Here is a 25,518-nt window from a genome sequence, read left to right on the forward strand (position 1 = left end):
AACGTTTAATTTACATTCCCACGAGCAATGATTAACTTTATGAGCACCTTTTCTGCATTGTACACATTTCACATAATCACGCCGAGAGTACTGCTTGTGCCTTCTCAGCCTGCACAAGACGCAGTTGTATGTGCTGTGTGATGAATGGCGCTGACAGACAGAATGGGGCCCTGTTACTGTTTGTTTTGAGAAGCTAGATCGTTTTTCTGAACTGTGCAAGTCAGCATCTCTGTGGCGATTGCGCCATCTGTCTGTTTGACGTGCACCGCGTGTGCTGTTTTTGGCCATAACCCAGTGAAATATGCCACCTAGTGGTTTTTCAGTGACAGTATAGCCTGCAAGGACTGGAGAATTTTTGTTTTTTTAATTTAAAAAAAAAACAACCTTTTATCATATAATTTCAATACAAAAATCAAGGCTAGAATTTCTTTGACAAAGTCCATCTCTGGTGCTGATACAGTCAAGTAAACATAACGACAAGAACAAAAACAATAAATAGCCTAACTAACTAACTAACTAACTAATTAACTAACTAACTAACTAACTAACTAACTAACTAACTAACTAAATAAATAAATAAATAAATAAATAAATAAATAAACCTTAGACATTGTGGGAGTCTTTTTCCAACAACAAATGCAAGACCAGTAAAGAATTAAGTCTTTGAGCATTCTTCTCCTGAATGCATTGGAGTGATTTTGCAAAACTGTTTTATTCATTTTTCCATTGTTCAGTATGGGGTATGATCTTCACATCTGGGAATGAAACAATTTCCAAACAAATCAAGTTATTTACAAGAAATTCTACATTTTTATCCTTCAAAAATACTCCTGCTTCAATTGACATCATTGTTAAATTGCAAAACAATATCCTAAACGCTGAGCCACTCCTGGAATGCAAGCTGAAAATCATTTACAATTTCACACTGAAAGAAAATATGTTCTACAGTTTCAGTAGGCTGTCCCTCTCACAAAATCCACATGAGTTATCTTCAAAATAAAATTTCATATGAAGGAAGTTGTTAGACAGCTATATGTAGTTTAAAACTTGAAACACAAGTTATTTGGGTTTAGGTAGAATTGGAAACGACAATGAATGCCCTTTTCCTTATTTTCTTTGCTTCTTCATCTGTGAATACTTGTAGAACGTATTTTCTGTTAAGCTGCATAGGATAATAAATTGCTGATAAAGTAGTTCTGGTGTACTACTACTTTGCAAACTTCTTGCGACACAGGTTAACACTTTCAAAAGAGAGTAGTCTCAATTCAAACAAGTTAAGGAGTGTATTTAATTTTGTGAAATCATTGTTTTAATTGGAACTGGGATGGTTTTAATCACTTTTTCATATTCTTTTAAAGAACATCTGACATATTGTATTTGTTAAAAAAAATTCTCTTAGGTTTAGAAATTCACCTGCTTCATTCATTAGATGATGTTGGGAGGATAATTGCCAGACCATCTTTGGTAAGGATATATCATGTTTTTGTGTTGTTGATATTTGGATCAAGACATTATCTATCTTGACGTGATCATTTCTCACATCTTTAAAATGCTAGTGTGACCATAAACTCACTAAATCTGTAACTTCACTGTTAGTGGACCCTGGAAGATAAATATGCAGCCTGATACCCTCACTTTCATATTTAAAGTGTCGCCTTTATGCATGCGACATAACCAAAATGGGATTTTTTTTTTTTGGCTTATTTTTTTATGTTACCAAATCTGTTTGGAACAACACAGCAAAGACTGCAATATTTAAAGTCTTCTCTGCGGTTGCTAGTCGGACCATCGTGGATATGCACACAAAAAGACCGGAAGTCAACTGTACACCTGTTTGCTACAAAAAATTGGCGGGCTGCTCTGCAGGATGTAAAGCTGTCAAAGACAGTTGATATGTCGTGATGTTGGAATCCAGTTATACAGTAAGTTATCCTCGCAAACTGAAAGTAATCCTGTTTGATATGTTTTTCTCTACACCTAAAGTAGAGGGCATGGACAGATGCAAACACCGGCTTTGATTAGCAACTTTGTAGTAGTATCCCAAAACGTTCATCTTAGTTATTTTACTGGCAGGAAAAAGAGAGAGACTTTGAAAAATTACGCCTAACAAGCGGGAGAGACGGATAGGAGGAGTTAGCATCTTTCTCATCATCTTCCAAAAGGTATGAAAACATAGATGCTACAACTACACTTTTCATGGGAGAGGGGTTCACAGAACAAATGGTGTTCTTCCTGGCACTTCAAAAAAGCCACCTGAGAGCCACAAAATGTTACACATGAGTCATTAATTGCAGTGAATTACCTCTCATTTAAATGTATATTTTACCATGATATATTTTCTTTTACTATAGTGTGTTTTTAGATGCTATGGACAGAGAACATTATCTTCCTGACAGGAAATGCTGTGAACAGACTCAAATGTTGAAATTAATGACCTTGGAAATCCTAGTGTAGCTATTAGCTAGCCACAGTTGTCCATTTTCAGACAATGTTTGCACTCCTCACCTGATTTGCGATCATTTCAAAAGCATACTAAATGCCTTTTTCTCAGTCTGACTGATTAATACAGCAAAAACGTGGCGGTAATTTACCTTTTTGTGCAAAGTATTTGTGATAGTGCCTCCAACATGGTCGAGCGCGAATTAATTACGTCACAGGAAAATACTCAATGGATAAAACATGAAATGCTCACAAAAGGCTAGTCAATATCATGCAGTGGTACAAATCTTCATATAATAGCGATAATTCAGTTCACCACAAACTACCGACTGATTAATCTTGGGCTTTTAGAGCATACAGACACAGCAGAAGCCTGCCTGACACCCATTGGTGGTATTGTTTTTAATGAGAGATTTAAATGAAATTTAATAACATGTTAAAACTACTTGAAAATTAACAGTCTTGCGATGATATGTTCATAAAACTGCAAAACATTTAGTAATGAATAGCGCTTAATTAAGTTATATCAATAAATGATTTGTCACAGTGACAACAAAGTTCATCTAAAAATGATTAGTGTCATAGTGTTGTGTAACTCTATACTGTTTATTTAACTCCAATTTAATTAACAGTCTTTATGAAAAATATTTCAAACTTGTCAATATTGAGACACAATCCTCCATGTCATGTTAAATCTCCACCACTAGAGGGCACTGTTGAACCTTTAATGTACATGTACCCAGCATTCAGCTGTTCAGAAAAGAACAGAGTAGCTGATGTTTTCAAAAAGCCTGGCTGAATGTTAATCATAGTTTTTGTCTTATATGTAAAGAAATCACAACACCACTGGGTGATTGCAAAAAAATGAAATTTGAAAAAGTAAAACGCCTTGAATATATATCATTGTATTCATATGAACTCCTTAAACAAATTTAATCACCCAGTTCATAATGCTAATGGTGATTGCATGCATGGATTCGGCAGCATATGCTTGAGGTGTATTTGGAAAATGCAAAGAACTTCTTTTATAATTTAAGTACTAAAAAACTGAGCTCTAGCTCTGGGTAAACTATTATGCTTCATGTGTACAATGTATCTACATTTAGCCTTGGCTTAGGATTACAGCACCAAAGCCTGCAGATCTCTGCTCTGATGCCTTTCAGCCGACAGCCAGGGCAACAATAAAGAGTAGGAACTGCAGGTTCTCTGGCCCCAGTTAATCTGAGCAGTCCATCAGTCCCTGCAGCGCCGCAGCAGAGACTCCTGCCCTCGGTGAGAAACACTGAGCTTCCTGTGTTTGTGTGAAGTTTCCTACTCATGAAGTACTTCAGCACCTCATTGTGAGGCTTCATGCACATGACTGTGCTATTACTTCATGATGATTAAAGACAAACAGGCCAACATGCATCGTAAATTTTTCCACACTGACACACTACTGTAGTCTTTCAGAGGACATGGCTTTGTACAGTAGAGCCAGAATCTTGGCTCTAATAGTGAAAGGAGCGGTTTGAAAGACAAATAGGACACATTTACGAGGATAGACAGTGGAAGGAAATGGATAGAAGTCATAGACAACAATAGGCAAATAAAAAACGAGTCACCTGAGTATTTATTGTTTTATTGAACTCATGGAGTTTACCTTTCATTGAGAGAAATCCCCCATCAGTGATGTTCCTAAAAGCCCGACCTCTGCATGTGAAAGGATGAATCTTTTTGTTTTTTGCGCCAATAACATTTTGAGCCATTGCAGGGTAAAGCAATTAAAATGCCTGCCAAGCTATTTCAGGGGTGTTAAAGGCTCTGCTTGCCATAGTTGGTCTCACTTACTCCTACATGCATATGTCACACACACACACAAACACACACACACACACACACACACAAAGAAAGCGATGCAGATGATGACATCATCTAGATGACTGCAAAAGAAAGAGAGAGAAAACAGAACAAGTATATGAAAACAGTAGAAATTGCTCTGATGTGTGGTTATAAAAAAGTTTTCAGCTCTTTGATTTTAGACCCTGAATCCCCCAGAAAACAATCAAATATATCAACATTAGCAGCCGTGGTCAGATTAGGTGTGTGTTGATGAAGGATTTAGATAAGAGTGACTGCGTGAGGCCAGCGCTCAGCTTTCACACTGGGACCGCTCTCTCTAATGGGACCGTGGTCTTATCAGAGGAATCGAAAGAGCTCCCTGAAGTTCACCTCAGTTTAATCACAGGCTTTTGGAAGACGTGAGGCCCGGTGATGCAATCGCTGTAATAAGCTTTGTGACAAATAAATGAAGAAAAGCTATTTATTTTATTCAATCCCGGGAGTGTTGATGCGTCAGGAGTTCATCAAGCCTCTGAGGAATTTAATGAGGAAATAATCTGCTCTGATCTTTATGCTTTCTCTCTGGAATTTAAATCAATGGACTGATAGCATTTTGAGCTAGAATGTAGCTGCATCTGAAAAAAGTTAGCTGTGTAGAAACAAGAGAAAAACTCCATCCTGGCTCTGTATATATTATGTTTTTAAACTTGGTGTTAAAGCAACATGATGGTGTTGCTATAAGTTGCAGACTGGCTAGCCTACAGGTAAGAAGTAGAGCCCGACCGATATGGGATTTTGGGGGCCGATACCGATACTGGGGGCAAAAAGAAGCCGATATCCGATATGTCGGCCGATACCCAATATATCGACTGATATCCGATATATGTGCTGATATCTGTAATAAATTCATTGATTTACACAGGATAAATATTGCATATGAACACAAATTATGACTAGCTATTAAAAAGTTCCATCTTCCATTTAATGCATGGGACTTAACTAGATTTCAAGAAACAATGTCGCTGCTTTCAAAACATGCAATAAATACAATTACAACAAAATACATTGAAACATTTTCAAAAATTATCTCAACCAAAACAATAACTGGTGAATATTGATTAATCGGTGACAGGCATCATCGGCCCGATTAATCGGGTGGGCTGATTAATCGGATGGGCCGATTAATCGGTCGGGCTCTAGTAAGAAGATGACCAGAAATGGTATAAATTTGCACAGTTTATTTATGTAATTAGTGTAAAATTGGTTTGCATCATGTTATAATCCTGATATTTATTAATGAGAATGGTGACATTACTGTAAACCTTGGCCATGTATCAGGTATCCCAGCCGCCCTGTGATTCCCACCCCTATCTCTGTGTGTCTGCCTGTTTGTGCCTGACACTGACAGATATTTTTATCCTGCCTAAGTGTTAGTGCTCTGTGGTCAAGAGGGCAGGGCTGGCTGTGGTTGGGTCCATGGTTAGAGGAGGAGGAGGGCAGGGGAGGGGGGTGGGGAGGGTTTGCGGTCGAGGCCTGGGATTGATGACTCTGTTATAGGTCGTGGAGTAAGAGCCCACCCGCGTGCCACAGTCCCCCAACATCAAACATGCCGTATTATGTTGATCTATGGAGATGGCTGGGCTGCACTTTCAACTGAGTCCGGCCAGGTCCATCAAAGGATTTATCTCCTCACAAGATTAAAGGGGGGCCGAGGCGTCTGCCAAACAAAGGCTAACTCTGAGGGTCAGTGCAGGTCCTGATCTGAGAGATTTACACTGAGACAGTCTTCAGGTCAAAGCAGGAACCCCAGAAAAATACATTTTTGGCTCTGTGACTTCTGCCTTAAATCTGACAGCTAATAAATTCACTTAGCAGTTAGCTTGCTGATACAGATATCAGTATTGTTTCCCATGATTGATAAAGTCATAGTTATGATTTTATTGTATGTAAATATTCCGAGGTATCATCTAACGCCATAAACACATTAGCACATACTTTCTGTCAGACTGTAAGGCAGGCAGAGTTGAAGTAATTCAAAACCTCCTTTATATTTCTGACATGTTTCTGGCATCTTTCAGGATTCCACAGTAATGACGAAATCACTTTTAGGGAACATTAGGTCAGTAATTTTTTTGTATTTCCTTTTAAAAAGCAGGACGGCTTCTATAGTTAATCTTGTGTGTGAAAATCTGGACCGCTTTTGCACAGATTCATGTCACATCCAGTGACTTGTTCCTGTTGCTTTGACCTTTGCACTCCTTCCTATTAGTCATTTGTAATGTTTTCAGTCTAGGAATGTAGGCCTGTTTCGCTGCTGCAGTTAGAGTAGGATGCTTTGGAAAGTTTGGGAGCTAAACACCAAAAAAAGAAATTTCTTTGCTGATGAGACTCTGGCTATTAATTAGCGTGCGTCCTCATCATCTTTCATTTGTAGTGTGCACAAATACAGACAAGAAAACAATTTGGCGACAACGCTCTTTCCAAGAATTTCCTCCTTTTGTTTTCTTTTGGACAAGTTTGCTCCTTTTTAAGAATATTATCCTGTGTTTTTAGTAACATACTTTGCTGTTTTTGTTCTGTCTCACAATGAAAACACTCATTTATATTCATTTGGAATGGAGTGGGTGAGAGACATGAAGTGGGCTTGTGGCGAGATACGATCGAGAGCAGTGACAGGGGAGACGTGGTCTCTCACACGTTAACATGGACGCTTTAAACACTTTAAATCAGGGTTAAACATTTGCAGGAATGCACCTTCACATACCTCTCAGCTCATTTCACATGGGAATATTTGTCTCACTTATAAAAATCAGAGCCTGAGAGTGTCGGGTGATGGTAATGGAGGAGTGAGATGAAGGGGAGAAAAGACTTTTATTTGAATTCTTGTGTTCTCCTAAAGCAGCCAATCCTTTCAAAGAAGAAAAATGTGACCTGCACTGACATTTTTACACCTCATGATTTAAAAAAAAGCTCAGCTGTTTTGATTGGCAGGCTGCTCGCCATTGTCCAGTTACAGATAACATTGAGCATGATTAAAGAATGCAGCCGCCAAGTTATTTACTACGTGAATTGTTTGAGAAACGTAGGGAAGCAGGATCGAGTTCTGCAGACTTCAGGTGGAGCAGTGCATCAAGCAAATATTGCAGATTTTATTCCTTGAGCGCGTGTTTGTGTGTCAATGTGTGCGCGCATGTCTGTCTGTTGACATATCAGAGCATGCACATTAGCACAGTGTTGCTACGTGCTGCACCACCAAGCCTCGCCCATTGTAGGAGGAGAGTACAGGGCAGGGTCAACACTGTGTGAGCCAGAAGAGACGCTGTGCCTGGCACCACCACACACACACACACAAACACACACTCACAAACACACACACACACACCATAGACAGGCAACCTTGGGAATCACAGCCAAAGCAGAACAGAATGTACATTAAGGAGGTCGTCTCTCCTCCCCTCTTCTCCTTATTTCTCTCTCCATCCTAACTGCAGGAAGACACTTCAAAAGACTCATTTAATTTCTGAACTGAGGTGCAAACTCTGGCACTGGTAGCCCTTTACTGCAGTGTTGGTTTCTTAACATTAAGAGCTTTTAAAGGTTGAAGAGCAGGGTACTATTGAGCCCTCGCCCTGCTGCGCCCTTCCTCCTACAGCCACTGTCAAATAGTTCGAGGTCACATGGCTAAACTCTGCCTTGTAAAGACGCGTGGCACAGGTTTATCTTTGTGTTAAATGTCCTGTGTTAACAGTGCACCTAGTGAGTAGCAGATGAGAGGTTGTTTATCAGCTGTATAGACCTTAAATATCTATTGCAGATTTTTGGGACTTACAGTGTGTACCCACCGAAAGCGTCGTGAATTTTTTGCGCATTATTACATACAAAGTCAATTTAAAACTGCAAATTGGTGTGGCGTCGGGGCGAGCATAGAGCAGTGTCAAGTGGTGAGCGGTGAGCGTTTCCAGCGAAAAACACTCGCTGCTCAACGTTCAATGCTCAACGCTTGACGCTTGACGCTTGACGCTCGAGTTGAAATGATTGAACTTTTTGAGCAAGCGAGCGAGCGTCTTGATGCGCCGGGACAGCCTATCAGTGTGGAGATCGTCACCGATGGACAGGCGTTCCGCAGCTGGAATGGAGCGCCTGTAGTTGGTATCCAGGCGGGAAATCCTGGCACCAACCCTGGATAGCAGGTTTTCAAACTGGGCAACAGTCAGCCTGAAGTACCACTAGAACTGGCTGTCGTCCAGACGCAGCTCTTGCAAGAGACGGTGGAACTCACCGAGCTCACACCGTCTCCATAGGGTAGCATGCATCCAGTACCGACGTCGGCCCCTAGCCCGCAGCAGATGACTTCTGGACAGCAGGTACAGAGCAGCGATGGTGGTGATCAGAGCCATGTTCGAAGATGAAATGATGTTGGCGGACTTTTCGTGCAATGAAGCCGCGGTGAGAGGTGAGCGTCTTTTGTATATTTGTACCAGCGTCAAAACTCGAGCGTCTAGCATGGCACAATTTCACTTGACGCATGAATACATTCGCTCTCAACGCTTTCAGTGGGTACGCACTGTTGGAGTTAGCATGGGATAAACTTTTGTAAATGTGAGCTCTCAACTTTTGGAAGGGTGGACAACGTGACTGTACCCCAAAAGTGAAGCCAAAACTCTAGGTCCTTCTACTGAGTGGCTGCATTATAGGTTGTAAAAAAAAAAAGAAAGAAAAAAAGCATAGAGCTGTTTGCCTGAATCAACACCATGGATCTCTTCCCACTGATGCCGATCAAGCCTTGAAGGGCACCGATACACCAACATCCGATGACACCGATCGATATCTGTGCATTTGTATTTACAGCTTTTAACTGACGAATAACTGCAGTTTCAATTACTCTGATTATTCCCTTCTTGATGCTCTCTCTCCAAATTTGAATTTTTTTCCCCACAAATAATTTCCATTCAAGCTGATTTGTGTTTTCAATTTCAATTTGTCTGTCTTTGCTGTTTTATCTATGAGTCAAATGAAACATCTCAACTCGCCTGTGCATAAGTTTATAAGTTTGAAAATAATGCTCAATCTGGCTATATCATTGTATTTTCATTCTTGTCTACTAATTTACAGTTAAGTTTTTAGCTGAAAAAAAAATTGTAAAAATTCAAACTGTCTAATAATTCCCACTCGCAAGTACAGACTAACTGTGCAGTCATACTTTTATCAAACAGACTTGAGTTGCATGTAAATCAATGTGTCAGTAGTTTTGGGTTACCATTAACATCAAAATCAGGGCTCAGAATGATGACAAATTTGGTCAGATTTGCTCCAGAAATTTAATCTGATTGGTCTCGTTCGTTGGAGCATTTGACAAAAAACTGATGTGGTGTTACATTTTAATTTTTCATTTGTCTAAAGAAGTGCTAATATTTGCTAATACAGTAACTGGGGATGACCAGGAATGTCTTCACATAGGCTCAGTGTAACGCCGTTTGTCAAGAACGATTTGTCCTTCCTAGAAAGTATAAATAACAACAAGCGCAAAATCAGAAGGGATTAAATGAGAAGATGAAAACAACATTGAAGGATTTTTTTGGTGGCTGCCTGATGTGATTAAAAATGTAACTCCTGGAGTTGGTGGTAGTGATAGTACAATGGTGAATTTGGGTGCACCAGGGGCAAGGAAGGCTCACGGCTTCCAGGGATAGTGGTGTAGACTGTAAAGCCTCTGGGAGGTTGCAAGTTATGGCGTCTGCAGTATGTTGTAGTTCTTGGTGTTTCTGAGTTTTTGAGGGTAGAAGCAATAGTGCTACTTAGTAAAGAAGTGAAATTCCAGCTCAGACATTGGACATTGGACTAAAATTTCAGCCCCGTCATGAGTGTAAGCTTACCACCTCATCCCAACAGCTCAGCATTGTCCCCGTTTCTTCCTGTTATGGATCCCTGCTGCTGCTGATGAGAAAGGGTTGGGGGAGAGAAGAGAAAACACAAGCAGCAGATTTCAGGCATTCTACAACGCATTAGGTCATGAGAATTGGAACTGGTGCTGTGTAAATGATGAAATGGCTCACCAAAGGGACCTTGATCGAGGTCCACACAATTGGTCACCAAGAGGTCATCTCCAGCCGAGAGAGGAGAAGGAATGATAAATACGCTCGGCTCTGCTCAATTATTAGATTTCTGCCTCCTTGTTTTTTCTCTTGCTCAACTGTAAATGAAGTTGTTCATGAGGCCTGTTTGGGTTTCGAACATGAGCTTGGTGTTGGTGTGGGAATTTGAATGTGACAGACACGCAGAGAGCGACAAGGGCCAGAGAACAGAGAGGTCGTATCCAGACATCAGAGCTATTTTTGTTTGTAGAAATTCAGAAGTGGTCCTGTTACCCTGGAGGCAGCTCGTGTTTTCCATATAGCTCAGCGACTTGGCAGGCCTCTACAGGGGCAGTTTCACAGTGAGCCCCCTCCAGTCCCTCCCTGCCTCTAGCTCCTCTCTCCCTCCTGCATCTCCCCCACCCTTCTCCCTTCCTCCCTCTATCCTCCCACCAGCCTCCTCTCACCCCCAGCAGGAAAACGCTCGTGGCCCGCAATGGAGACAGCCTGACTGCGCAGGCGGCCCGGCAGATGCACTGGAGATAAGTTTGTGTGCGTAAGCTGGGCCGCGACCCTTGGCGGCAGGACATTGACCAGATCCTGTCAGTGAGAGGGCAAGAGCCGGCCCTAGCACCTCTCCTGCTCATTTGCTTCTATGCCTCCCCCCTCCTCCCTCCATCCTACTGTCTCCATGCCTGGCTTCCCCAGCAGCCAAGAAAGGGCCAGAGGGGCGGACAGGCCCCCTGGAGCCAAGACTTTCCTCTGGGATCTGGGACTCCGGCCCTTTTCTCCCTGATACCTTCTGTATTCACTGCAGAGGTGCCACAAACAGTCAAAACTCCTCCAAGCACACAATAGGTCCTAAGATAACTTCCCCTGTCCCACGGAGAGATAATGGATAGTGGTGTGTGGCAGACTGCAACAGAGATGCCGAGCTGCTTATGAAAACACCATCCTTCATGCTACATCAGCACTTTTTGTTTTCTTTTGTCCCAAAAGTGGTTTTGGAGGAAACACCTAGGCTGCTGGAAATGTGAATGATTTGTCATGTTGGAGGATTACTGGTGGCATCAAGTGGGAACTGGAAGAGAAAGTGTCTTTGATTTTTGTATGGTCAGGGATTCTCCCCAGAAAGAAAAGTACACAACAGACTTTATTCTTTGCCAAAGCACTATTCCAGAGTCAGTGAAAATAATAAAAAGCAGAGTGGAAGTCACCATTGGATCATAAAAAGAAATAACATGGGCTCCTGGATAAATACCCTAATAAGCACTGTTGTTTTTTATCCCAGAATGCCAAGCAGTACTATGACTTCCTGACTGTAAGTGCCAGGCCCTGAAGGACCATGGGCCAAGATGAAAGAACTGGCACAACATGAAATGCCATGAAGATATATTGACAATTTGGCTGCTTTGAAGGAAAGATAATTAAGCTTTCACTAGTTTCTCCTTCAGGGACTAAACTCTGTGTTACCAAAAAACACACAAACTTCGGTACATTCATGAGCCTTTTGCAAACTTTCCAGTACAATCTTCTTGAAGCAATGGGAACTTAAAACAAAAATATGAATAAAAAATATGAATTAAACCTTGATGTACTTAACTGTTGAATAGTCTTTTAGCAAGCAAATAAAAAGTAAGCAAGTTGGGGATGTCACTTTTTGTTGACAAAACTTCTAAATGTTGCTACTAGTGTGTGAAATATTATTTTGATATTGACTACAATATCATTTTTATTGGGCAAGGAAGCAGTATGCAAGTTTATGAAGTGAGCCAGTTCAGTGGCAACTTTCAGCCATCTACTGGATGGTTCTAAGCCAAATTTGAGGCCCAATTTGCCACCCCCAGGAGTCATTATTTGTCCAAATAATTTTTCAATACGAGTTTTTATCAGCTTCCAACCAAGTTGGAGACTCCCTGATCTAGAATTGTAAGTTCGATATGTCCTTAAGTTACGATTCCAGATCACACTGTTGCCGATGGCATAACCACAATAACTAATAAAAAAGCAGGCTGGGTGGAGTCAGCAACTGGGTGTTAGAGCTCACAACCACAGCAGTAAATGAAGCTTTACCCTGAACAAAGTGGAAAATTGGAAAAAACAAACAAACAAAAAAAAAACTGACATTACTTGCCCGTATTCCTTTCATTTTGGTAACTGCATGACATTTGTGTTTATTTTACAAAATCACTTTTGAGCACATGAGATTCTGTGAGATCTCATGTCTACTGATTTGTTGCCAAAAACATGAAATGTTTTGTGGAGTCATTTCATGTGTGTGTTTGTGAGAGAGAGTGTGAGTGTGTGCGGAGAATACTGATCCTCCAACAATTTTGAAAAGATCTTGAAGTAGTCCAGTGTGTGACTGGCTCTAGTTACAAAAGCTGTTGAAAGAAGTAAGACTCAATTTCCATTAGAACGTCAAAATCTACCCATTGGCTGAGTCTATTATAAATAACTTTACAAAGAGGTATTTGCAAGGATTTTTTTTATTTTTTATTTTTTTGGAGGGGGGCACCATTGAAAGTTTTTAGAGTGAAGATATATTAGATATTTACCTATCTGCTGTCAGGTTTATAGGAGACAGTGTAAGGCACATTGCAGAGAGCCACACAATTCGCAAGCAGTAATTTTGTTGCTAAGGAATCTGTTTACCTGTTTCAGGTAGCAACAAGTAGTATGGTTTTTAGTAGGGCTGTGCTGATATGCTATTCTCCTGATTCGACTTACAATTTTCGAGGTGGTGATTCGATTTAAATTGTGATCCTTCAATATGTACAAATTTGGGATCTTTTTTAACACCAGACCAATGGGGAAAAGTTAAAAGATGATGATAATGTCTACAGACTATATCATGAGCCTATTCCCATAAAATGCACATCACATGAGTCCGAGAGAAACATTTCACCCTCTGCTGGTGAAAAGTGGTAACTTTTTTCCAATCCAGTTTATAAACAAAGTCTGAAATGAAAAAAGGATCTTTAAACAAAGAATCCCGTTTTTGATATTATCAAACAAAAAATCCTGGTATATCAATTTTTAATTTTATTCTCCCACCCCTAGTTTTTAAACAGTGTTTAGTTGTCTTAAATTAATTGTACTTAATTCTGACGTTTTCTAGATGTTCTCATACCTATAGATTAGCTATGAAGTGAGTTTAAATTTTCTCTGTGATAAACCAGGAAATTATGTGTCCAGTAACATCCCTGATGAAGTGAGGTATGCAACACTCACTTGACTCATAAAAAATATTGAAATGTCTGTTTTTGTTTCTCTTTCCAGTAACCTAAATTGCAGACTCATTTTCTTACAATACAGGTGCTGCTGATTCAAAACACAGTATTCCAGAGCTGATGTAAACCCGTACCTCCTTCTGCCCTGAATCACAACCCACCACCAGTTCATTTCTCACCAGATGAGCGACTCCCACTCGAAGCAATAAGAAGCTGAACCCAGCTACTCATAGCTGTGAGGTTAAACCTAGTTTGTCATCAGATTCCAGTGGGAGGGATGGATGAAGGCTAGTGCAAAGAGCAAACAGGCCGGTTCACAAGCAGGGACTGACTCCTACTGACACCTCTTCTAGGAAATTTCATCAGCAGTTCCCTTTGAAGCCAGAGGCTTCATGTCTTCCAACACTCTCACTCCTCCTGAGCATAATTTTCCATTGAAAACTGATTGTGTAGTAATTTTAGGCATCATCCCATAACTTATCTGGGAAAAATGTTTCTCATTTAAAACAACTATTTAGGAAGTGTATTATACTACAAGGTATTTCCTCTTCTTTACCCTGGACTTCTTCATTTCATGTCCTTTTCTTTCCAAGATGATTGATGACTCAAAAGAAGAGGAAAAACTAAGACAGACCCCTCTCTCTTTGCAGAACTCAAAATCTACCCTCAATAAACAAGAACTGATGTAGAAAAAAGTAATGGATTGCGCAAGTCATTGCAGATGTGCAACACCCTACAGTGACGCCAAGAAAACCTCCCAGCTAGTGGGCAATATACAGAAGGTGTGGATTTTAATGACTCAGAGCTGCACCTGTCCACCAACAGCAAAATAAAGACTCAATAAGCCTTGTTGTCAGAGCTAACTGTGGGTTTGTAGGCCCTGGTTTATAGTCTGTAGCAGTAAAAAAAAAAACATCACGTTATTAAAGAACTTTCGTGTTGCATGCAGGTGTACAAATTTTAAGCATTGAAAAAGCTTAAACAGACAATTGAAACGCAATATAGTTTTCTTACCCCTTCACTCTCCACTCCTGTTATAAAGCAAATACATGCCAAATTTGAATGGTGACTAAATCTACTCTAAGTTTGAAAATTGGACAGTAATTGGATAGGGCTTCTGAAACACATGGTATGGTGGCCCTGAAATGCAAAAATAGAAGAAGGAAAAAAAGAGATGATGTAAATATAAATCAAAGTATTACTCAAAATTAGAAGGACTAAGGAAACATTGATGTCTATGGGATACTCCACATCAAAATTAGAGATAAGATATTTTAGATATATTTTGAAATGATAATTATTATACAATCTATAGGCAAAAAACAGGGTAGTTGCTCTTTGGCGCTATCTACCCCAAATGGAAGTGCGGAAGCCACATTTTACTTTTTACTCGGCTAAAATATATTTTTTTATCTTTATTAAAATATCGATATTAAGAGTTAAAATATTGATATTGTATCAGAGGTCAAAGTATCATGATTTATCACCGTACTGATATTTACAGTAAATAGATGATGATGATTCTAATTTTAAGTGAAATTCTTTTGGTTTCATTTGTTTAGAGATTTATAATTCTATTAGACTCCATAGTGGACCCTGTCAGAGAAGAAGGTGCATTTTCAGGTATATTCATCCAAACAGCAACAATCCCTGTCATCAGAGAAGGTGCCAACCTTTCCATTTCTTTTTTAGTGATTGCGTTCCCTTTTTTGTTTTTGAGTTTTCTTTTTATTGCTGTTGTTGTGTTTTGCATTTTAGGGCCACTGTAGTAACTTCAGCATATGGATTACGAATGACGGCACCAAACCTTCTGATTGAGACACAACCAACTGTACCAATAAGCCCTAGATCTTTATTCTTTTCAGAATGTGTCATTTTGGAACCCTACAATTTAATTCAACGTAAAGTCACTGCTGGATTTTGTGACTCTTTGTTTTCCTGCTCTGAGAGTGTCTACATCAAAAGAAAATATCATTGATTTAGTCTGATGAAAAATTTGAAGCCTAAACAACTGGAACCAAAAGAATCTATGAGACATTAAATATTACCAAAAATGACAACTAGTGCAAGCAAAATTCCAGCCAACTACGTAAAACGATGGAGTCATCTCTCTGAAAAAAAAGCCCCATCACTCCCACAGCATGTCAGCGAGGAAGAGTTATGATGTCTTGGAGGTGCATTAGGAGGACCACGTGGAGCTGAAAAACTCAGCAACAATACTCATCAGGTCTGAATGGAACAATGCAATGTTGTGTGCAGCCGCACTCCCTGTTGCACCGAGCTGTGAACTTCCTGTTGCATTGCACAATATGTGAGAAGCTGAGATCCAGAGTAAATATTGTCATAACATGATTCACCCAGAAAACCTTTAGGACACTGGTGGTGGTGTGACTGTAAGGAATTGGCTCTATCATCAGCAGGCTGCTGTTACAGTGACTGTGAAGAGGAGAAGACTTTTTTATTGGGTGCTTTCTGCTTTATGTCAGGGGCCTTGTGCTTCAGATTTTTATCCTTATGGTTTTGTTTTGGTGGACAAAGGGTCACGACACCACATTAAGAGCAAACTGAGAGAAGAATAAAAGATGCAGACTGGTACATTCAGAGGGGCAGAATCTATCACGATTAGAAAGGTGTGAGGGATGAGGGGAGTGAAAATGGATGTGTCACATGTCACAGCTGCAGTAAAAACAGCTTTTGCTCATCTCAGTGTGCTCCAATTTTGACCGTCCTTTGGTAGTTGCCATTGCTTTCAACCAAAGTTTGCTTTTGAAGTCAGGGATTAAAATTTGAATGTCTTTTCTGTGTAAATGATCTAACCACTGGCTCATCCACTGCTGCTGAACTGTACCACAAACAGCACTGATTAGCTTTTAATGTCTTTATTCGGCCCCTTATTGATATCCAGTCTTTGTGCATTCACTGTGCGCTGCAGATATCTTCCCACTGAGATAAAATCCTCTCTAACTTCAAGTTTGGTTTGTATTCTGCTGTCACAAAAATGAACAGTGCTCTTTGTGAGGCATCGCTACGCTATAACTCATGTACTTCACTCTCAATTAGCATGTGACTGACCATGTTCTTCAGGGAGTGTCTTGTTACGATTAACGTTTAAACAGCGCCGTTCCTCAGCACAGCGCTCAGTGGTCGAGGGAATATGTCTTCAGCTCTTAGAGGCTTGTCTTTCAGCACAATGTTTTTTTCTTTTTTTCTTTTGTTTTTCCTTTTTTTTTTGCAACAGATTGAAAAGATTGAGGGAGTATTTTGTAAATGTTGGGTGACCTCCCAGATTAGAAGATCAGCGAGTAGCATCTAAGTGACTGATGTCACATATTTCTAGTGTTTGTGGCTGAGCTGCACGGGGTTCCAGATACAAATTTACTGTTTTATGTGAATGAAAAGTGACAATAAGTGATTCATAGTCACAGAACGTATCAATTATAACAACTGAACTAAAAAGCATATAACATGAAATAGTGGTGCAGGATTTTGAATTGTGGTAATCTCACAAGATTACACACTAAAACTTTCCTTGTGTTATTCCATATTACCTCCCATTTATCCTCATCAACATTTATACCCAGTCCGTTTTGCCATTTCTTTACAGCAGCAGGAGTACGATGCACATCAGTTTGGTTTAGGACATTATAAAAACGAGTCATAACTTTTTTAGTTGAACACTAAAGCAGTAGCAAATTCAATTACTTTTAAGGGTGGTTCTTCTTTAATCTGTAGGATTTTTAAAAAATGGCATCGATTATATTTCTTTTGATTCTGTTCAAACAATAACAAGTGCATTTTGCTCAAATAGATTACAAATTCTCTTAATCCCTTCAGACATCCACTTTTTATGCCCGGCATCAGACATGCCTTGCTTAAAGCCTGGGTTCCCTTGAATTGTAGTTTATGTGGAGGTTCAGTTGGATCTCCCTTCAAGCTTCTGTGTAGTAAACCATGTTTGAGGTATTGGAAATAATGGGATTGTTGTATCATAAGTTTGTAGCTGATCTCAATTTTTTACATGAAAGAAGACCCAACAACGAGCAAGGGACCTGTGATGACTTAAGATCTAACCAGACAGAAGATTATTCCTTCACCCATTATGCTGTAAATCTCAGTTGAACTGCCAGTTGATACCATTTTATGCTGGAGACATCTAAGGCTCCTTTTGAGCTAGGAAGCTGCAGCTTTGACACCTTAAGTCTGGGTATTATTTTCTTCCAAATTAATAAAAAAAAAAATAGAAAAGAAAAGATTTTTAAATAAAAAATCCTGATACTTTGATATATTGATTTTTTTCCCCCACCCCCTGTAGTTTGATGACGTGAGGACATGGAAGTTGTTGTCGTCAGTGTGAAATAATAATCATAGAGGATGAAAATCTGTTTCACTTTGAGGCCAAAATTAATTTCAGGAACCAGGAAATGTGTAAAAGTTGGAAATATTTATTTCACATTATTGTAAGCTGCAGCTAACATAAACTAGCAAAAACAAAGACTTGATTCTCTCTTATCCAGTGTTTTTTGTGTTCCTACTAAATAGGCAACCAAACAAGATACACAGTAACTTTCCAAAATATTCCAGATTTAACTGAGCTACAGCATTGTCAGAAACATCTGGAATAATATGTTTACATCCAAAAGAAATTGTACTGCATTGAGGAGGATACTGGAAAGTTTTTTTTTTGGCAAATTTTAGGCAGAGAAGTGAGCATCTCCCCCTCTAGGAAGTGGTATCAGATCTGAAAGTTCCTGCCATTAACACCTATAAGCCAGGCTAACATACATGAGACGTCTGCTATCTATTTTAAAAGATATTTGAAATGTAGAAAAGCAAACGTGAACTCCTACACTTTCCTCATTACACATACCTAGAAGTACATGTAGTTTACAACATATTTATATTCCCTCTATAGGAAATTCCAGGTCAAAGTAAAAACACAGTCCTGGCAGCCCACAGCCCTTCACTCAAACTATATATCAAGAAAGTCAACTGACGTCCACATCCGCTGACTAAACATGGAGGGGGTGAAATATTGTCCTCTGCTGTTTACTCCACATACTGCCCACTCTTTAATCTCTAATCCCTCTGTGAGCCCTCAGACAACACAGGCCAACGAACCCATTGTATGGAATTCTATGTCCCTCTCTCAAGGTGTGTGATTAACCCCTACTGTACATAAGAGCAAACACAGCATCAAAGGCAGCCACAAAGGGTGTCTGCAGGTAACAGGTCGGCGGGAGGTGAAGGGTCGGTCACAGGCTGGCGGAGCAGGCAGTCTGGGCGGGAACAGAGAAAACAATCAAAGCAGAAAAGCTGGTTGGTTGAATGGGGGACCGGGGGAGGGATTTTTCACAATTGATTCGTCACTCCTCCATCTCCACTCAAATTAAACCTTTGCCTTTCTAAAATAAATAGTCCCGATGTGCCTGATGAAAAATGATCCAGCAAACTCGGCTGCTGCTGCTCATTGTGTGATAAGGCAGACAAGATGTATTCATCAAAGGATTGGCTAAGTAATCGCTGAGTCTGACAAAAAGAGCGATATTTAGACACTGTACTTTGTCTTGTTTTAAGATAAAAAAAAAATCTACATGACATAAAACATGTCCTTGCTCGCACAACTGTCCTGCAGATTTCATTTAACTTCTGTTTCACTTGTATCTATTTTCATAATGCACATAGAAATTGTGGTGTCATCTGGTGATTGTTTTTTTGCAGCCACTTTAAAGCTCAAGTTTCATACTACAGCTGTTGTCAGTGGTCATTATTTAGAGTTGATTGCAGTCATACAAGCACTGATTTTGTACATATAAAACAATTTTTATCACAAACACTTTCTAATACAGCAGATAGCTCTTATCAAGCCCATTTATGTCAAATTATGAATTTTCAGTCTTGATTACTGAATGCTAAGGCTGGTGCTAGCTTCCTTTATTTACAACAGGGGGTGTGTCATCTATATTTGTACAAATGCTGAGTAGACAGCAGTAGTATTGTGCATTCTCTAACCTTACCACTCAAAGTGATTTTAACATTCCAATCCATACACAACTGACACGGCCACCAGGGGGCATTAGGAGGTTCAGTGACTTGTCGAAGGATACTTCAGTTGTTTTTTTAATCCTGGTGTGTTAAAGGTTGACAGTGCAGAATTTTTTGTTGTTCATTAGTAAACACTAATTCAAACTGGGCTCTTACTCCTTGGCTCAGTGCCAGCGGCAGCATACACTTATAATCTCCAACCTTGACTATGTGGACACATTCACAAGCCCTGCAACCACCTAGCTTCTAATCAACATGCAAAGTCACTTGCGCACTAGGCGTGCTGTGATTGGCTGAGATAAACATACTTACTCTCTGCCCAGAAACATCCCAACGCAACCAAAGCATCAACATACAGGCAGAGGAGAGGGTTCGAGGCAGACACATGGAGGCCAAGGGCAGGATTATTCCTGTTAAAGTTGACATTTAATTTCTGAAAATCCAGCAGACTCTACTTTTAACTGTAAAAAGGTCATTTCGTCTAAATGCCAAGTCAATTAACTGATGTAATATAAGGTGACTTAATACGCCCTGGGTCATTTATTACTTTAAGCCCTAGGTTTGAGAAGCTCCAAACAGGTTTTCTATTCCCCATACAATTTTAATGAATGGTAAATCAGCTTCAATCATACATCATTACAGACCATATTTTTTTACAGAACACAAAACTTGTGTAATTTTTTTTTTAACTTTCAACAAAACTGGGGACTAAATATGGGCTCTAGTGGGGATGTACTCACTTTTGGAGTCAGCCTCAAGTGGCCACTGAAGGTACTGCAGTTTTTGGGACAGACTTCTTCTCTTTGCTTGTAAGAGTTTGGAGTAATTAACACAGCAACATGTCAAAATGCAAAAATCACAGGAAAAAAAAATCTGCCTTAATCTGAGGGACTGAAAATGCTGCAGTATGCAAGCAAGGCTTCTAGTTTGCTGTATAACTGTAGCAGCAGACCTTTCCACAGACCAGAAGAACAGGGGTGCAGTAGTAGTGCAACAGATGCACATTTTGTTTAAAGGCAGTTAACAGATTCAGCAACACGAGCACAACACGGTAGTCTACTATTGTTACTGTTGTTGTTGTCCTGTTTCGTGCATGACAACTTAAGTTGTCACAATGACAGTGTTATGCGCAAAGTGGAGTGTGACGTCCGCGTTTCTGCTGACAACTCCAGCTTGCTGTTTACGTGGAAACGGTGGCTACAGCGTTTCGGAAAGACTCCACTGAGGAGGCTGTTTTGAACTTTCTGTTTTAAGTCTACTAAGACACTGTTTCCCTAGAAATGAGGGGCCAAAACGCAACAATCTCTTTGCATTTCATCCTAAAACTGTTGTTGTGTGAACGACCCCCTCCGCTGCCAGTTATTAAAACATCTTTTTATTATTGTGTCTCCTATGAGGCTTTAAGATACTGTGATAAAGTAACTACTTTTAATTGTGGGCATAAAATATGTGATTAGTTATAAAACAATTGCAGAGAATTGTTGCTTGACCATTGACAAAAAGATATCAGTTTATGTTACATTTTTTTATTTTGATCCAAAAAAGTATTACGCAGTGCCATTCAAAGTGTAACTTAGATTTATGGTCTGAAAGTATGGCTTCAAACTGGGGGCAGATAAGTGCATATATTCTTTATATTACTTTCACACAGATGCATGTTTCTGTGTATTCATTGTAGGGTGATAGATCTCTTCAGCTGGTGTTGACACCCGTACGGAGGCAGGTTGATGTTTCTCTCTGTAAACACATTCACCACAAACACACTCACTCCTCTAACCACCAACAGAGAATTCACCGAGACCACACAAACTTTATTTACACCTTGCGTTGCTTTGCGTATACATGCTGCTATTAATTGACTTCATACTGTTTGTGTTCTACTCTGTGCTGCTGTAGTGGGTTTTGGGGAGCAAGGATACTTCAGATCCCTCCCTCCCTCCTCCTCCTCCTCCTCCTCCTCCTCCTCCTTCACTAATTGAGTGATTCAGAACAGGGCTCAGACACGCCGCCCCTGTGACTCTATCTGACTGGGATATTATCGGAGTGGCTGTCAGACGAGGGTCCAGAGCGCCTTGAGAGGAATGCAGCTTACGACTGTGGGCCAGCAATAGACCCTCTTCTGCAACAGCAGACCTTCACCCCCTCCCTTCCCCAGCCCCCCAGCCCCTTATTCCCCCAAACCACCTCAGGCCAATCAGTCAAGAGGACCCCAGGGCCCATTTTCAAAAACAATCACTCTCTCTAAGTAGTCAAGAGGTGCCAGGGCTAATTATAAACAAACTATTGATGTTCTAGCAAAGGATTGTGCTAGACTGTGCCAGTGTGGTAAATGTTTGTGAGCGTATGTGTCTGTGTGTGCGAGGGTCACAGAAAGGTTCTGCTTGACAGAGAATTGGATTGCCCATTTAACAGACCTCACCCGAAGTGAACGCTCCACGAAGCTGGCCATGAACTCAAATTGAGAGTGTCTCCCTGAAACAGATAGTGAAAAAATAAAGTTTCCCAGTCAGCTTCCCATCAAGGTTGAATTAACCCAGAATTAAGTCATTTTATTCTGAGTCAGAATCAGCATCAGAAAAACTTAATTTATCCTGGAGGCAAATTCAGTTTTTACACTTGCCTTTATAGAAAAGTAAGGATATGGACTTGAGTAGGCTTAAAGTTTGGGGTGTAATGCCCCATTTTTGTCAAATTAAGAAGAGCTGTGTCTAATATGCTTAATGAACCAGTATTAAATGCAGAGTCAGATATTTTATTGTGTTATAGTATTTCACCCAGAAGATGGCGTTTAAAGAAGCAACAGCTGCTGTATACATAGCAAGGCCAGCCCATCTTGTGGCATCACGTTTTAAAAGTTTTCTTTTATAAAGTATTCCCCACGCTAGATCATGATCATGCATCTAAAGAAAACTGTGCTACATTTTTCAATAAATAAAACTTTTAAAATAAAAGGTTTGATTGGAAAGACTCCTCAAGTTAAGACAGAAGTGACCAGTAGAGAGGGTTGTTATGAGTAACGGTAAACTAGTTGCATACCTGTCAGCTGGATGCCGCAAGCCCCAGCTGTTAAATAATAACGTGACGTCGTAGCAGCGCAACACAGTAAACGCAGCTACTAAATCCAACGAAGAAGAAAAATGCGACACAGTAAACAAAGAGCACAGATGGAAGACACGCAACATTTCATTTCGTCTTCTTTGTGATTGGCATATAGCTCTTTGATACAAAGTGCAATCAAGCTTTGTTTCAGAGAAGTCTGTGTGCCGCCAGGAGAAATACAGCCGTTGTCTGGGCAAGTGACGATTCCTTTGACCAATCAATGGTCTGCAGTGTGTTGCTCCACCTTCCGAGAGAGGATCGGTTCAGTCTGGCACCCATACCGAAGGGTCCCAAAAGAGTAGGCCAGCTCATCACGGTTTTTGGGGATCTGTCCTGGGATAAGTCAGTGGAAACGCCACAAAATGAGCACCGTACCGAGACGAATCAAACCAGTCTGCTTGGTGGAAAAGCAGCTTTAATTGACTAGCAACTAGGAGGGCAAAAAAAGAAGAGCTACACATATGCACAGAACTGCACATTGCTGAAATCTGCACAAAAGTTAAAACCTTTATCCTTCTGGTGGATCCCCGAAGACAGAATAGACCCTATTTGCCATATGACTTGAATTTCACATTTTACCATTTTTGAAATCTGTTTTGAAACTATAAACTATTCATTAAACATTCATCACAACATGCTTTGATTGACAATACTGCCATGCCTTTATCAAGCTTTTAAAATGTGTACAGTTTCTACCATCTTTTATGGTGTTGATGGTAATTGTTTTCTCAAACAACAGACAAATAAGGACTTGTTTAAAGGCGTAGTCTGTGATTTTTTTTCTGCAAATTCTGAAAGTCTACCAAGTTTCTGTGACAGTAGAACACTTAGTATGAAAACATAGAAGCAACTGATCCAGTGGCGAACTAGTGAAAGCCTGTATCTGAGTTAAAATAACATTTGCAGTATAATTATCATGCATTTGCTAAGTATAACATAAAGGTGTTTACAATTCAGCTCTAAACCCTAAGTTAGATTAATGGATGCATTGACAATGACATTTGTTTTTCAGCTTTGTTGAGAAAAAAGACAAAAACATAATTTTGCACACGTTGTTGGAGTTATATGATAAGCGATAGGATCACAAAAGTTATCTCAAAGGGGAGTCAGACTGCTAACCGTGGTAATCTACAAAAATTCTTCAGACCTTCAGAATTTATCCTTATGGCGCCATGAATGACTGCGCAAAATCTCATGGCAATCAATCCAGTAATTGTTCAGATATTTCAGTCTGGAAAAACTGAGGGACCAGCAAACCAGCTGACAAAGAGACAGGCAGAAACATGTCCTCCAGCGAGGCTACAAACTCAAATAATGAATGTGGAAAAAAAACGTAACAAAAAGCTCAGTCTTGGGTCAGGAAATTCAGAGTGATACAGTGAACCAAGTTCCTCCGCTGAGTCTTGCCCCCTTTAAAGTAATGTATTTAGGTCTAAATCATGCGATAAGAGTGCATGCCGTTGGTCTGTGCTGTGTGACGGAGACAGAGTGACAGACGCTCTGCAGAGCCAGAGAGTTCCATCCTCCTCCGGTTAAAACAACAGCCTTTTCCTTGGAGCTATCTCACTCTGACACATGGTCTGAACCAAGAGAGCTATATTTATTTTGGTATGGGCTACATTTCTTTCCTTGAAGTAATGAATTAAGAAAACACAGAGCCTGGCGCTGGGATGTGGAGATGTGTGGGAGAGAGCTATGCACACTGTCTCACTGCAAACCGGAAAGGAATGGAGTCGGGTGCGAGGTATACAAGAAAAGAAAAAATCCCCCCATTCTCTCATTCACTCATCCTTTCATCCTTTTATTTCTTGACCTCAGGACCTGTCTCTGCTGAAGTCATGTTTTAGCCCTGAGTCCTGAAGACATGGCCAAACTTGGGAGGAGTGGATAAAGCTGCAGAGAGTAAAGGAGTTGAAGGGAGTAGGGAGATGTCTTAAGAGCAGTCTAAAACTCTGACAGAAACACAGAGAGAAAACAGCAACTGGGTGTCTTTTTACTAGCATATAAATTTGCATGGGCTCTTTAGTGTGTGTGCAGGGATACCAGCGGAGGTTGATAACAGGTCAGCCAAATAGATTTGGGAACAGCTCCCTCCCCTGCACAGGCTCGACAGAACACCTTCTGCAGAAGGGTTAAATAAATGTTAGTGATGTGATAACCAGCCTGTTTATTGAGGGGCCTCCAGCAGGACAGCTCGTGGGCCTGCTTAGATTTCCTCTTTGATGATGTCATACCGCCAGTCTACCAAATCAAGCGTTCCTTTCCTTTCCATCCGCACTTGGACATAACTTTGAAAAAGAAGCGTGCAAAAGGAATTAAACAGTGTGACGCACAAGGAGGAGAAACTTTGAGAACATGACTTGTTCGCTGTGCATGGTGGTTATGCAAGAACACATTTGTTTTGTGCTTTTGTGACTGGGAACCTGTGAAGTGTCTCGCTTTGCTGCAATACAATGCGACAATGGATGTAGAAAGGCTGTAACTCAATATCTGACTAATTCTGAATTTAAGGCCAGGATCTCCTTAATCATGCCAAATAAGCCATAAGTCAGCAGGCCTGTTTCCTCTGTGTTCAAATTAACAAATTAAAAGCATGTTTTCTTTTCCCTCAGACTCTGCTGAATGACAAGAATTCAACCACTTGGGGGAAAAAGTGAAGCCAACAAGTCTGAGATGCGATATCTTGTTCCATGTTACACTTTCAGTTCATAAACAGTAAATATGTAGGGTTTGGGTTGAGACAATTCAGATTGAGTTTGCAGTATTCTGGGCATTTTCAGACGTGTCATTTTTCAATTTCAGCTCCAGTCGCATTG

At 40.2% G+C, this 25,518-nt stretch overlaps 1 long non-coding RNA gene across 2 annotated transcripts in view; it reads left to right on the forward strand.

Annotated features, from left to right (window-relative positions):
* The first annotated feature begins 1,823 nt into the window (after positions 1 to 1,823).
* The window catches only part of LOC141803784 (uncharacterized), a 40,041-nt gene continuing 16,346 nt past the window's right edge, over positions 1,824 to 25,518 (forward strand). For both annotated transcript variants that reach the window (XR_012599605.1, XR_012599606.1), the window contains exons 1-2: positions 1,824 to 1,922; positions 2,074 to 2,162. This is a non-coding gene — a long non-coding RNA (uncharacterized LOC141803784). The remainder of the gene's footprint in view (positions 1,923 to 2,073; positions 2,163 to 25,518) is intronic.

Source organism: Halichoeres trimaculatus, unplaced genomic scaffold (assembly GCF_033239565.1).
Source record: "Halichoeres trimaculatus isolate MK-OKI-2021-1 unplaced genomic scaffold, fHalTri1.1 fHalTri1_scaffold_15, whole genome shotgun sequence".
NCBI classification, from domain to species: domain Eukaryota; kingdom Metazoa; phylum Chordata; class Actinopteri; order Labriformes; family Labridae; genus Halichoeres; species Halichoeres trimaculatus.